Source organism: Quercus robur, chromosome 5 (assembly GCF_932294415.1).
Source record: "Quercus robur chromosome 5, dhQueRobu3.1, whole genome shotgun sequence".
NCBI lineage: Eukaryota > Viridiplantae > Streptophyta > Magnoliopsida > Fagales > Fagaceae > Quercus > Quercus robur.
In genome coordinates, this window is record NC_065538.1 from 52,785,337 (window position 1) to 52,799,799 (window position 14,463).

Below are 14,463 nucleotides of genomic sequence, written 5' to 3' on the forward strand. Positions count from 1 at the left end.
TTGCAGTGACCCACATTATCTTAGCAATTGTAGTGGTTGACTTTGATAAAATAGCAATGTTTTATCTTTTTTTTTTTTTTTTTTTAAAATTTTAATTTAAATTTTTTTTAATTTTTTATGGGAGAAATGTTTTACGTTTAAGTTTTGAGGAATATTGGTTATTTTGGATTCAAAAACAATTTGCCATTTTCTTGGTTTTTTTTTTTTTTTTTTTTTTCTTCTGAGAATGTATGTTATGAAATATTTATTAGATGTAGCTAAGGAAATCTAGTGGAGGCACTAGTTAAGCAATCACAAGTAGGGCACCAAGCTTGCTCTGAAAACAAAAATAACAAAACAATTGACTAGAAAATGTGACGATATGCCTTTGCATATTGCATCAAGAGGAGGAAATCTCATTGCTATAACATAAATATTTAGTGGCAATAGAGAGGTTGAGTGTAAGGAACATATAATTTGTGAGAAAAAGATAAGAGGAAAATTATTCGGTACATTTGGTGTAATACACCCTTCTCTTTCACAAATGAGAATCCTTGTGGGGTTTATATTTATGTGAGAGAAGGGTGTAGTACATTAGGTGCCTAATTTCACAAGAAAAAGAGCACTAGTTTTAATGTTGTGCAAGGAATGGATAGGAATGCACACTTGTTTTTTAATAAGTCATTTACATATATATTTTTTTAGAGTAAATTACATTGACACCGCTGAGGTATAGCCAAATTAGACGCTATATTTGCTTTCAAGTAGTGACACTCCACCTTCCCAATGATTAAGATAATTGACAATTTGCCCCTAAATTAATTAAAAAAAGAGAGCAGAATATCATTTCTTCAAAATCATGTATAACGAGTCTAACTTCACCATACCTCAAGGGTGTTGGTGTATTTTACCTTAATGTTTATAAAAAGAATTAATCATGCTAGTTTATAAGGGCAAAACTTATGTAAAGTTCCTTTGGTAGAGTAAATTAGGTTCCTAATTTAATTGAAACACATAATCAAATTCAAATATATTGCTACAATGAATTTAAATTTCCTTAGAAAAGACAATACTAGTTGTGTTTTATTGGTCAATTCAATCATGTGCCTGAATTTAATTGGGTATTAATTTTACTTTTGTTTTTTTTTTAATAGCTTTCAACATGGTTAGGTTGGTTCTAAACTTTACTAAGAAAGAGAAAAAAGAAAAAGGTTATGTTGGGCTAGAGTTGATGTGGGTTGGGTAATTAGAGTCAGATGTGGGCTGATCCAAATAGATATGGATTTAAAAATTATTAATTTGTAATGATAAATTTATAAGTTATGTTATCTGTTAGTCCCATTTTTTTATACAAAAGATGATGAACTCACTTGAAAATCGTTTCATTTTATGTGAAAATTTTTCAGTAATTACCATAAATTTATAATTTATTTAATTTATTAAATAATTATTTATGTTGTCACCAATTCAACCAAAAAAATATATGATCTTTTTTTTTTTTTTTTGGTAAAAAGGAATGTATTACTGAAACTACCCAGCCAAAAAAGGCTCAGAACAAAGTCTGCTTAAATACAAACCATTGGCATCAGCCATGAGAAGATCCATAATGTCCACAGGTGGACTACTTAAAACATGAAAATCAATTGCTTGGTTAGAACCCAGCCTAGCCAAAAAATCTGCACATCTATTGGCCTCTCTAAAACAGTGCTTAAAACGAACCTGCGAGAGCTGAGATAAAAGGTGCCTGCAGTCATCCACCAAGGGGGAAACAACATTAACAGCAGCCTTGGGATTATTCAGCAAGTCTACTATGGATTTAGCATCAATTTCAATCTCAATAGCAGGTAAGTGAAGGTTTAAACATTGAAGAAGCCCGTCTCTGAGGCCCCAAAGTTCTGCAGCATAGCTTGTTGTGATGCCAATCTTCCTAGCATAACCACAAACCCAATCTCCCTCACTATTTCGAATGAGACCTCCACTTCCAGCTAGGCCTAGATTGCCTAAAGAGGATCCATCTGAATTAAGTTTGAACCAACCCACTTCCGGCTTTTCCCACCTAATCCTCTTTACCACCTGACCCGAAGCTATTTTAGGAAGTTTCACGCAGTGCTCATACTCCATAGCTTCTCGGAAAATCTCATGACCCAAGTTTTGTTGGATGGTTTTGTTTTGGAAAACAATGTTGTTCCTATGCTTCCAAATACACCAAATAGCAAAAAAGAAGGAAGTGTTCCAAGGGGGATGATCTTTGTGCTTTTTTGTGTTAGCCTTACCATTAATAGTAATCCATTGATGAAGATTTCCGCTGAAAAAAGAAGAATTAACCTCCTCGGCACCCAGTTGAGTCCAGAAATTCCTAACCTTGTTGCAATCCCGAAGAGCGTGGATTATAGACTCAGAATCAGAGAGACATAATGGGCGAGTGGGATCCACCGGAACCCCCCTTTTAGCTAGGCACTCCTTCACACCAATACTACTGTGCAGACACATCCACACAAAAGTTTGTATCCGAGGAAGGATTTTAACTTTCCACACCCATTGACCCGAGAAAGGAGTAATTTCGCTTCCCATAGCAATTTGATAAGCACTTTTGAGCTCGAATCCGCCATGAGTGGACTTACCCCAAGCTAGTCTGTCTTGACCTCTTGCAGCAAGAGAAACCAGAGTGGCTTTTAAAATATTGCTGACACTTTCTGGAATAGGAATAGAAATTCTTGACCAATCCCACCCATCGGCTGAAATAACATCTTTTACTTTGAGATTCTCCTCTTCCATAGGCAAAGGGCCTTGCACCAGGCTCCTAATAGGCCTAACACTACACCACTTATCATGCCAGAAACTCAACTCACTATCTCTTCCCACAACCCAGCTTACTCCTTTCCGAAAGATATCTTTGCCTTTTCTCATAGCAGACCACACTCTAGAACAAGGTAGCTTTGTGGGATTTATGGCATTCAATCTTTGTCTAATGCAATACTTACTTTTTAAAACCTTACTCCATAACGATTCTTTTTCAGTATTAAAACGCCAATTAAGCTTAGCAAGAAGAGAGAGGTTTATGCCCTTAGCTGTATGAAGGCCAAGACCCCCTTCACTTTTAGGCTGCGTAATTTTCTACCAACCCACCCAATGCATTTTCTTGATCGACTCCGAAGAGCCCCATAAAAAATTTCTATTAACCTTATCAATGTTGTCTAGGAGCTTACCCAAAAGGGCATTGCATTGCATGACATAAGCTGGAATGGTGGACGAAGAAGCTTGGACAAGAACCGCTTTGCCAGCAAAAGAAAGGAGGTTAGCCTTCCAACCAGCAAGTTTTTGCTTAACTTTCTCAAGGACGAAATTAAAGTCTTGGCTACTTGACCCTCGGTGCTGAATAGGAAACCCCAAATATTTGCCAAGATTAGGAGTTGAAGAGAACCCCAAAATATCACACAAGGATTCCCTCGTGTCTCTATCCACATTAGGAGAGAAAAACACTCTGGATTTGGCTTCACTAACTGATTGACCAGATCTATTACAAAACTCATCCAAAGCATCTCTGATTGCAGAACAGTTGCTACCATTAGCCTTAGCGAATAACACAAGGTCATCTGCAAAGAAGAGGTGGGAAAAAGCGATACCGCTCCTAGATGCCTTAATAGGAGTCCAAAGTTTCTCCCTGCATTTTCCTTCAATTAAATGCCCTAAGACTTCCATGCAAAGAATAAAAAGATAGGGAGACAGGGGGTCCCCTTGCCGAATGCCTCGAGAAGCCCTAAATGGATCAAGGTTACCCCCGTTGAAAAGCACTGAAGTGGTGGTGGAGGACACACAATTCATAATAAGATCAATCAATTCCCTGGGAAAATTTGCTTTCAAAAGAGTTTCTCTGATAAAGCTCCATTCGAGCTTGTCATAAGCCTTTTCAAGATCCACTTTGACTGCCAAATAACCCACTCCTCCTTTCTTTTTACTAATAGTGTGGATGAGCTCTTGCACAATGATTGCATTGTCAACTCCTTTCCTTCCTGGCACAAAAGCAGATTGAACAGGAGACACTAACTTATCCAACATTGGCCTAATTCTGGCGACTATAATTTTTGTGACCATCTTGTAAATTGTATTGCAGAGGCTGATGAGGCGGTAGTTGCCAATGGTTTCTGGGCCTTGGATCTTGGGGATGAGAGCCACATTAGTTTTATTGAGAGTTTCAGGAATTTTCTTAGTCTCAAAGCATTTTTGAACTTCCTCCACAACTGAACCTCCAACTATCATCCAGAAACGCTAGAAGAACCCAGCATGAAGGCCATCCGGACCCGGAGCTTTTAGAGGCTTCATCGACCAGAGGGCTGCTTTAATTTCTTCCACTGAAGCTTCCTTTTCTAGTTTCCTATACAGTTCAATAATTAAATCCACAATTGGAAGAGTGCCTTTGCTATTTTAGGTTTTATTTTTATATGTTTTTAATATTTTTTTTATTCTTGTTATATTATAATTTTATATTGTAAATAATGTTTATTTTATTTTAAAAATATTTTTAATTATAAATGTCTAATAGAAAATATCAATTTGGATATAAAAAACTCAAATAAAAAAGTGAGGGAGAAATAGAAGAATAAAAATAATAATTAAACCTCAATTAGTAAAACCTGAATATACAAAAAAATTTAATTAGTAATTTTGTATCTCATAAACAAAAACAATGGATTTTAAATTAAAAAAATATAAAAAGTGAAATTAATATTATTTTAACTTATATTTAAATAAAATCTCACTTAAAAAATTATCACTTTGATAGGTTTCAAACAGTATTGAACTAATAACTTTGTTTATTATAAGTCCAATCAAAGTTTAGAAATTAGAATTGCTTGCAAAACTTGATCTGACTTATGATGAAGAAACTATATATGTATGCATTCGTTCTTCTTAACATTTCCCATAACAAATAATAATCAACTATGAAAAGAGAGTGTCAAAAGGGAGCAAGTTTTCTACATAAAGCTTGTGTTTGGATTGCATTGGGATGAAAATTTTTTGTGTTTTGTTAGAAAATGGTGGGTCCCACAGTACTATTCATGCACTTTTTGGTACTATGAAAGAGAGTGTCAAAAGGGGGCAAGTTTTATACGTAAAGCTTGCGTTTGGATTGCGTTGGGATGAAAATTTTTTGCGTTTTGTTAAAAAATGGTGGGTCCCACAGTACTATTCATGTTTTGTTAAAAAATGGTGGGTCCTACAGTACTATTCATGCACTTTTTGGTACTATTCAAGGGTTCTACTGTATTATTTCAACTAATTTTTACCTTTATCTATAGTACTTTCAGTAATAAGTTTTCAATTTCAGCAAAATAAACGGTATCTAAACACACGCAAAGTGGTAACTGGGTCTTTGCCTGCATTGAAAACAAAAGGTTTCCAGTAATTAAGAATGATTCATGGGAGACCTTGGAAAATGTTTTCCATAACGGAATTTCTCAACTGTTTCCGTGTAGAAGATAGTGTAAAAATTCCAAATTTCCAATATGAAAGCGTAAAGAGATTAGATATCCGATTACTACGTGCCCAACAACTAAAAGATCGAATCATAATAGAGGACATGGAGGACCAAGTCCAAAATGGGGCGCATGCAAAAATTAATGGGTGTGGCAATTGCCCATATTAAAGACTAAAGTTAACGATGACTATATGAACCAACAATTAATGCATGGTGTTGAAAAATGAAAAATTTAAGATAGTTAATGAATAGTGGGAGGTTAGAAATTTTGCATGCGCATGGAAAATCCTCATTTCTTCCTTTGATATTTTGCTGTCTTAGTAGTTGTGGAAAATTGAATGATTACATGCACTTATTAGGCTTTTCTTTTGCTTGTGGACTCTTAGAATATTTTCCCTTAATATATAGTTGCCTATGATTACGAGTCATTAAGTGGGTGACTTTGAAGCCTCAGAGAAAAAGACACTCATTTAATTCGTGAGCATTTGCTGTTGTTAGAAATTGTTCAAAGCTTCAAATTATGATATTGGTAAATTTAAAAAAAAAAAAAAAAAAATCAGTTTTACAATCTGCATTCAAGTCTATCATGATCTTATTTCCTAAAACATATATAAACATTGATTTATTAGGCATTGATATCTAGTTAGAAGATTTACTATTAGATTTGGAAGATGTATTCCAAGTTTTAATATGATTTTTATCGATAAAATTACTAACCTTCTTATTAAAAAAAAAAAAAAAAAAAAAACCAAATTTCTGATAACGTAGCTGCGTCCCATGTAATAATTTTGCATAAAAATGATTAAAGGCCATTATATATATATATATATATATATATATTTTTTTGAGAGAGTTTCAACCTATGGCGTCAGCTCCTGATAATAACTCATTATCATCAGAGTAAGATACCAATCAAAGCAAAAATCATTTAAACTGAAATACTCATAATTATATTTTAGAGGATTTCACAACTACGTAATGATGACAAAAGGTGATATCAGCTTTACCATAGTGGGCCTTATTTGTACTCGTCAATTTGTCAGTTTCTGAATTTATTTTTTGCGCGTGATAGACTGGTATTGTTCCCATATTATTCAAATGTGGGCCATTCCATGTCTTTTTTTGGGCCCCCAATAAACCATCAAAACTGACCCTTGACCCTTTGTATACTTTGTTAGCTAGAGAAACAAATTTACGCCATTATGTACGGCAAATTTACTAAAGACTGAAGAGTAAAATACCAAAAGTCTTTTCTTTTATAAACCAACCGAGAGTGAGGAGAGTTTAAAGACCGACACACACGCAGAAACAGAAATAAAGGTTTCTTAATAAATGAATAGTATGAAAGTGACAACCCTCGTGGATCTTGCTTTACATATTTTGCCATTTGTCAGCAGTAACTAGATGTGAAATGTTAGCTAGGGTTTACATTTTGGAGTTGGCGCAAAGGTCGGGTTGGATTGCGATTTGAGATATTTTTTATTCCAACCTTGTCGCATGCATGTGGGGATGGACAAATTTTCAATTTAACCTAATTCATGGTAACAATGGTGGACTTTTACCAAAAAAAGAAAAAAGAAAAAGTAACAATGGTGGAGTAAGAAATTTTTTAGGGGACCAAACTTAGAGTTCGTTTAATTTTTTTAAAATATTTTTTTAATATAGTTTATTTGTATAATGCTGGAAAAGAAAAAGCTAAAAGCTAGTTTTTTTATTTTATTTTATTTTATTTTTATATAAAAAACTGAAATTTAGATTATTTGAAATAAAGTTGTGATAAAAAACTAAAAAAATAATGTAAAACCTAATAGTAGATAATTTTAGCAAAAAGTTAGCTTTTAATTTGTTGCCAAACACGCACTAAATATATCAAAATAGAATAAAAAATATATATGTTTAGTTTATACTTAAATTAAAACATGGTTTTCAAATGATTTATTATTATCTCTATATATTAAGAGGATTTAGAAAATTAGTTATAACTTCAAAAAATGTCAAAAATACTCCTAATCTAATTAGATAATCCTTATTCTTAAAAAATAAAAATGGGGTTAAAATTGTAATTCAACAAAATTTAAAAACAAAAAAAAACTACTAGAGAATTTTTTTTCCTAAAAATTAGCACACTCTTTTTCTAAATATATCTCATGCACATTTGATACATTTTTTCCTAAAAACTAGCACACACTAAATCTAGCAATTTACTCCATTTCAAATTTTCAATTTTAGTTTCTTAAAAATTCCGTCATGTATAACCTCACTAACAATAGATAAATTCAAATTGAAAAATTACATTAAATTCAAAATAAAAAAAGAGCCGTATCGCACGTGCGGAGCGTGTGTGATGAGGCTAGTATATATTATTTTCTTATGTACAAGAAAATTTTCTCAAATACATTTTATATAATTTAAAAATAAATATTTTCTTCCATTAAGCTATTTGCAATTAATATTTTTAAAACATTTTCAATCAAGGTGTTTTAAAAAAAAAAAAAATTAAATGTTAAACATTTGAGTTTAATAATAATAATTTAGAAAACATATATTGAAAAAAATAAATTAATTTCAAATCAATTCACTTTTATATGCCTTAAAGAATATAACATAAATATAATCATAACAATACCAAATGGATTTTTTTTTGGTTTATGGATGACAAAGTAGAACATATCACGAAATTTTATCCATAAAAATAATGGAATCTTTATTCTAATAGAAAAAGAATAAAATCTCATGCATTCCTTTATCTCTAACCCTTTAAATATTAAATGACAAAATATATTTACTTATATCACTACATCAAAATGTATTTTCAGTGACAAAAAAATTCGTCACTAAAAGTCCAGTTTTTCGTCACTAAGGACCTTTAGTGACGAAATTGGACTTTTAGTGATGAAACTCATTTCGTCACTGTAGCCCCATCACTAAAAGTCCTGGTGACGAAAAATTTCATCACTAAAAGTCCGATTTGATTTAAAAAAAAAAAAAACTTTTAGTGACGAAAACGTTTCGTCATTAAATGTTTTCCTCGCTAAAAACACTATTCAGTGACGAAAATATTTCGTCACTAAAACTATGTTCGGGTACATATAGTGGCGAAAAAATTCGTCACTAAAACTATTTTTAAGAAAATTCAGGCACATATAGTGATGAAAATTTTCGTCACTAAAACCATTTCTTACAAAATTTTGCTATATTTAGTGACGAAATTGTCGTCACTAAAACAATTTTTTGTTGCTATATTTGTGATGAAAAAATTCGTCACTAAAACTTATTTTCTGTTTTTATTTTTTTCATGGCTTTGATATTAACCTGTAACCTGTCATTACATTATTCAAAACCTCACATTTGAATAACACATTTATTTCAACAACACATTTATAAAAAAAGATCCATACATTTCACAAGTAAAAAATAAAACAAGTATCCAATTCAAACTCTTTCCGTACAATAATTGTTTGCAATACATACAATAACTCTACCTAAACCCTATTTTAGAACTAACAGAAGATGTCCTCATATGTCTTCAAGTAATGCCAAAAGTAAATCCCCTAAAAGCCACCAATAAGAAATCTGCACAAATATAAAAACAATACTTCGTTAAAATCGTAATGTAAAAACATTAACTATGTTATAAGAAACATTTCTAACAATGCATTAAGATTAACCACACCAATAAATTAAAATCACAATTCCTAATGTATAAGTTGTAGAAAGCAAATAAAGTACTAACCAAAAAGTGTTTTAACTTGAAGTTGAACCACCCCCATAATTAAGTAAGAGTATCATCATAACCCTTCCTCCTCAAAAAGTTAAGAATATTCTTTTGGACCTCAACTTGCTTAGTTCGTGCCTCTTGGTCCTTAGCTCGCTCCTCTTGATCTCTAGCTCTTGCCTCTTTGAGCTCAATTATCTCATTTATATTAATACTTAAATAAATATACATTGCACACACAAATATACACTCCCAATATGAATTTAAACGACCTTATAATGCTTACAAGTATTGAAATTGAATAAAGGAACACAATTGCTACTAATCAACAAGTTTCATTCACATTTGCAAGAAATTAAAAACACTCCCAATATGAATTTAAACAATCTTATAACACCACGCAAGCCACCCGCTTACTCCAACATAACAACCCACCATAAAACCAATTTCCAACATCACAACTATAATGCTTACAAGTATTGAAATTGAATAAAGGAACACAATTGCTACTAATCAACAAGTTTCATTCACATTTGCAAGAAATTAAAAACACTCCTAATATAAATTTAAACCACCTTATAACACCATGTAAGCCACCCGCTTGCTCCAACACAATAACCCACCACAAAATAAATTTCCAACATCACAACTATAATGCTTACAAGCATTGAAATTGAATAAAGGAACACAATTGCTACTAATCAACAAGTTTCATTCACATTTGCAAGAAATTAAAAACACTTCCAATATGAATTTAAATCACCTTATAACACCATACAAGCCATCCGCTTGCTCCAACACAACAACCCACCACAAAACAAATTTCCAACATCACAAGTATATATAGAGTTTTATAAGTTTTTAACTAGAATATATTTACTTTGCTCAAGCTAAGTTTACAACTTTCAGAAAAAATCCAAAGTTAACTTGTATTCTTCACCTTGTTCCTCACAATTTCTTTAGCCGCCAAAGAGAAAGAGAGCTGGATATAAAAGAAAGATAACTTTTAGTGAACCAAATTTAAAATACATATTCTTTATTCTTTTTCCTGTTTCTAAACAGTGGTATAGCCAGACCCAATCATTAGATAAATATGCACCAATTACAAAAATTTCAATTTTGATATCTATCTATATATAGGCATTTAAAGGACAACTAAAAAGACATCCTTTTTCTCAGTTAATAAACTTGGTAGTTCACGAAATTGCAAGCTGTTACTTCCCTTAATTGCAATCAAACAGAGCCCAACTGTCAATTCCTTATATATATCCTTCTACAATTACCATAAGCAATGCATTTTATTTTTGCTAAAGGGACACTTACTGTTGAAATGTTTTCCTGCACAAAGAGAAACAAAATTAAAGTCTCATATTGTCCTAAGAACACAACTAACTCAATAGAAAATCCTTAAAGAGTAGGATACACTTTGAGAATAAATAATCTAATTCATGAAACAAAAAAGAACAAACAACATAGCTTTTGTCTGCATTTGTCAGATGCAGGGAAAGAAAAACCTATTGATTTCCTCTAATTAGAAACAATTCATGTCTTCGTATCAAATGAAGCATAAAGGGTAAACTGACAGAATAAACAAAGAAAAAAGCAAAGAAATTGACCTGGTGGTGGCGCAGCATCGCCGGAAGCGTCGCGAAGGATGAAGCGTCGCCAGATGGTGCGACTGAAGCTTCGTCGACGATCAGGAGCTAAAGTGTCGCGATCGGGGTGTCACCGGCATCTGGATCGTCTCGATTGGGAGTTGAAGCGTCATGATCGGGAGCTGAAGTGTCGTTGGCGTCTGAATCGTCGCGAAGGATGAATTGGCGACGGCGAGCTGAGGCTACGGCGACGGTAAGGTTAGGTTTTGGTTTTGGCGACAGTGAGGCGAGGTGGATTGTCAATGGTAAGGTTGGGTTTTGGTGACGGTGAGGCAACGGTAAGGTTGGGTTTTGGCGACGATGAGGAATGCAAAGGGAATGAGGCTCTTGGTTTTTTTTCAATAACTCTCTGTACCGTGTATTTTATGATCGAAATGGCTGTTGGAGTGGAGTGGCTATTGGTTTTTTTTTTTTTTTTGGTGTGCTTTCTGGGTATTGAAATTAGGCTTATAAGTCTTTAGTGACGAATTCCAGTTTCGTCACTAAAGATTGGGCTTTGTTAAGATTTTTAGAGACGAAATTCATATTTCGTCACTAAATCAAACTTTTAGTGACGAATTGTCATTTCGTCACTAAAAACATATAAGTGCAAAACTATTATTATTTTTAGTGACGAATATTTTTCGTCACTAATTCTTCCTTATAGTGACGAAAGGATTTTCGTCACTAATACTATCCATAGTAATACCTATAGTGACGAAATATTTCGTCACTAAAAATTTCAACTTTTAGCGACGAAATATTTCGTCACTATAGATAAATAAAACTCGCGCCAAAGTTTCCCTCCACTGGCACCCATTTTTCAGATCACAATAGAGACGAAATTTATTTTTCGTCACTAAATGTTATAATTTTTTTCATTATTAGTGACGAAATTCATATTTCATCACTAAAGCTATATTTTTAGCGACGAAAAATATTTCCTCACTAATTTTCGTCGCTAAAAATACATTTTGTTGTAGTGTATTAAGGTTTTTGGCTGGTAAGCATGCAATGAAATTTTGCCAACGAAGATGAATCTTGCAAAGAGAAGAATCATTAAGGAAGCAACATGTCCAATCTGTACTAGGTTCCTAGAGATAGCCGTACATGTGTTATGGGAATGTGAAGCAGCCCAAGATGTTTGGGCAGGGAGCTTGAAATTGTTGTAGGAAGGAATCCATGGAATGACTGTTATGTTTCAACTGTTGGAGTGGTTGGCTTTAGAAGATTTAGAGTTGGTGTTGGTTCAAGCATGGTTGATTTGGAATTAGCGAAATAGAGTTATCCATAGTGGAAAATTTCATGAACAAAGTTGGCTAAACAAACGGGCACTGGATTACTTGGAGGAGTATCGGGCCACATAGGATTAGGTTGTAGTAGACCAGATGTATCAGTCCAATTAGGATTTCTGGAAGCCTCCTCCACCTTTGGTCTACAAACTTAATTTTGATGCAATTGTGTTCTCGGGTTTGGAGCAGTAATTAGAAACGACAAAGGGGAAGTCATGGCAGCCAAGGGACTAGCGGTATTTTGCAGTGCAGAAGTTGAGCTCCTTGCATGTAGAAAGGCAATTGAATTTGCCACGGATGCTGGTTTTTCTGAGTTTATCATTGAAAGTGATAACAACACAGTTATGCATGCCATATCCTCTCTGAATGCAGATGAGTCTTTGTTGGGAAATGTGGTAAGGGACATCCAACAGATGCTTAGAGGGTTGCATTGGGTGAGTATAGATTTTACGAGAAGGGGGGGGGGGGTGGGAGGGACAAAGTAGCTCATGTGTTAGCTCAATATGCGAAAACTATTACTGATGACATGTATTGGATGAAATATTTACCTCCATTAGCTATGGAAGCCTTGTCTCAAGATGCAAACATTATTGATTAAATGAATGAAGAGTGCATTTTCAATATATATATATGCGCATGAAAATACTTCTAAAATTATTGAATTATATATGGTAAAAGACATTAGTGCTTTTTAAATGAGTTTTGTAACATTTAAAAAAAAAAAAAAATTGAGGGGGGCCAATAAGTAAAATATACACAATATTTTTTATTTTAATTATTATATTACTGGTACATAGGAGAGATTGAAGGGGATTTATGGAAAAGTTATGGGACCATGGTCCCCCCTCCCTCCACCAATGCATGGTAGTTTTAAAGACCAACCAAACTCAAGTTGGGTCGTTATGTTGGAACCGTTTTGTTAGGCCTAATATATATATATATATATATATATATATATATATATTTTTTTTTTTTTTTTTGAGAGAGTTTCAACCTATGACGTCCGCTCCTGATAATAGCTCTTTATTATCTGATCAAGACACCAATCAGTTTTTGGTGTAGGCGGGGATTGAACCCTAGATCTCTTATACAACTATCAAAGATTTTATCAGTTGAGCTAACTGGAACCCACCGGTCTAATATATATATATATATATATATATATATGAGAAACGGGCCTAAAAAATAATTAGACTTTTTTTTTTTTTTTTTAAAAAAAAAAAAAAATTTGAGAAACACACACACATATATTGAACTAAAATATATGATCCTTTATTAAACGGACCCTATCATAGACAAATAAAAAAATTTCTTTTATTCTCAATCTTAAAAACTTATGATTATTCCATGAATGATTATGATTTACGCAATTAGGTAGAATATTTCAAATTTGTAAAAAGATTGAAAATTAACTCTCAAGACTCAAAAACACTAAATAAATCAAACTCACGAATTTAAATCAAATCTCAAAATCTAGAATAAATTAAATTAACTTATAATTTTAACACATATTTTTCTAAACTATTAATAATGTGAGTTGGGTAGTTTATTATTGAAAATTTTACCAACACATACCCACTCAAACCCAAGTTTTTGGGGGGGGGGGGGGGGGGTGGGGAATTTAACCCAACCCATGAACCATGAAAAACCAGCCCGAGGCATTAGGTTAGGTTGAGTCAATTATGTTGGATTGGTGGGTGGAAGGCACGCCTCCAGTTTCGTCTCCTGTTAATCTCATATTGGTGGAACGAAATAGTTGGCCTCTTGATTTTGTACACCAATTTGAGGGTATATAGTTTATAATTTGGATTTAATATGTGCTTAAACTACTGTTAAGATTTGTTGATGGTGGATTGGTATATAAGTAAGGAATATAGAAAAAAATAGCAAGCGTGGTTTGTACGGTCAAAACTGAAATTAAAGAAATGTAGCATTATTGGTTTTGAATAAGTATATATTTTTTGACAGATTGGATGAATATATATTTAGTTTATTATAATACCTATAAAATCATTTGGATTAGCAATGAAGAAAAACTCCCTCATTGACTTTATTATTTTCAATTAATTAAATTTTAAATACGAAGCTCGTCGTTTGCATTAACGCTGAAGCCATTAAAGTTATTATCTACCATTCTACATCATTCGTCCAGTACAGTTCAGATCAGGCAGTCATACCTACACCATACGTTTTAATGGAGGGTATAAAGATTCCAAAACAAATGCCAAATATAAAAAGTAAGAAAAGAAAAGGCAGCTCAAAGATAAAATGAGTTATATAGAAATATAGTATATTTATTTATTTGGGTGAGGAAAATCTGATTTATTGTCCTCAGAAGTTAGAGATTAATTTTTAGAAATGGTATTT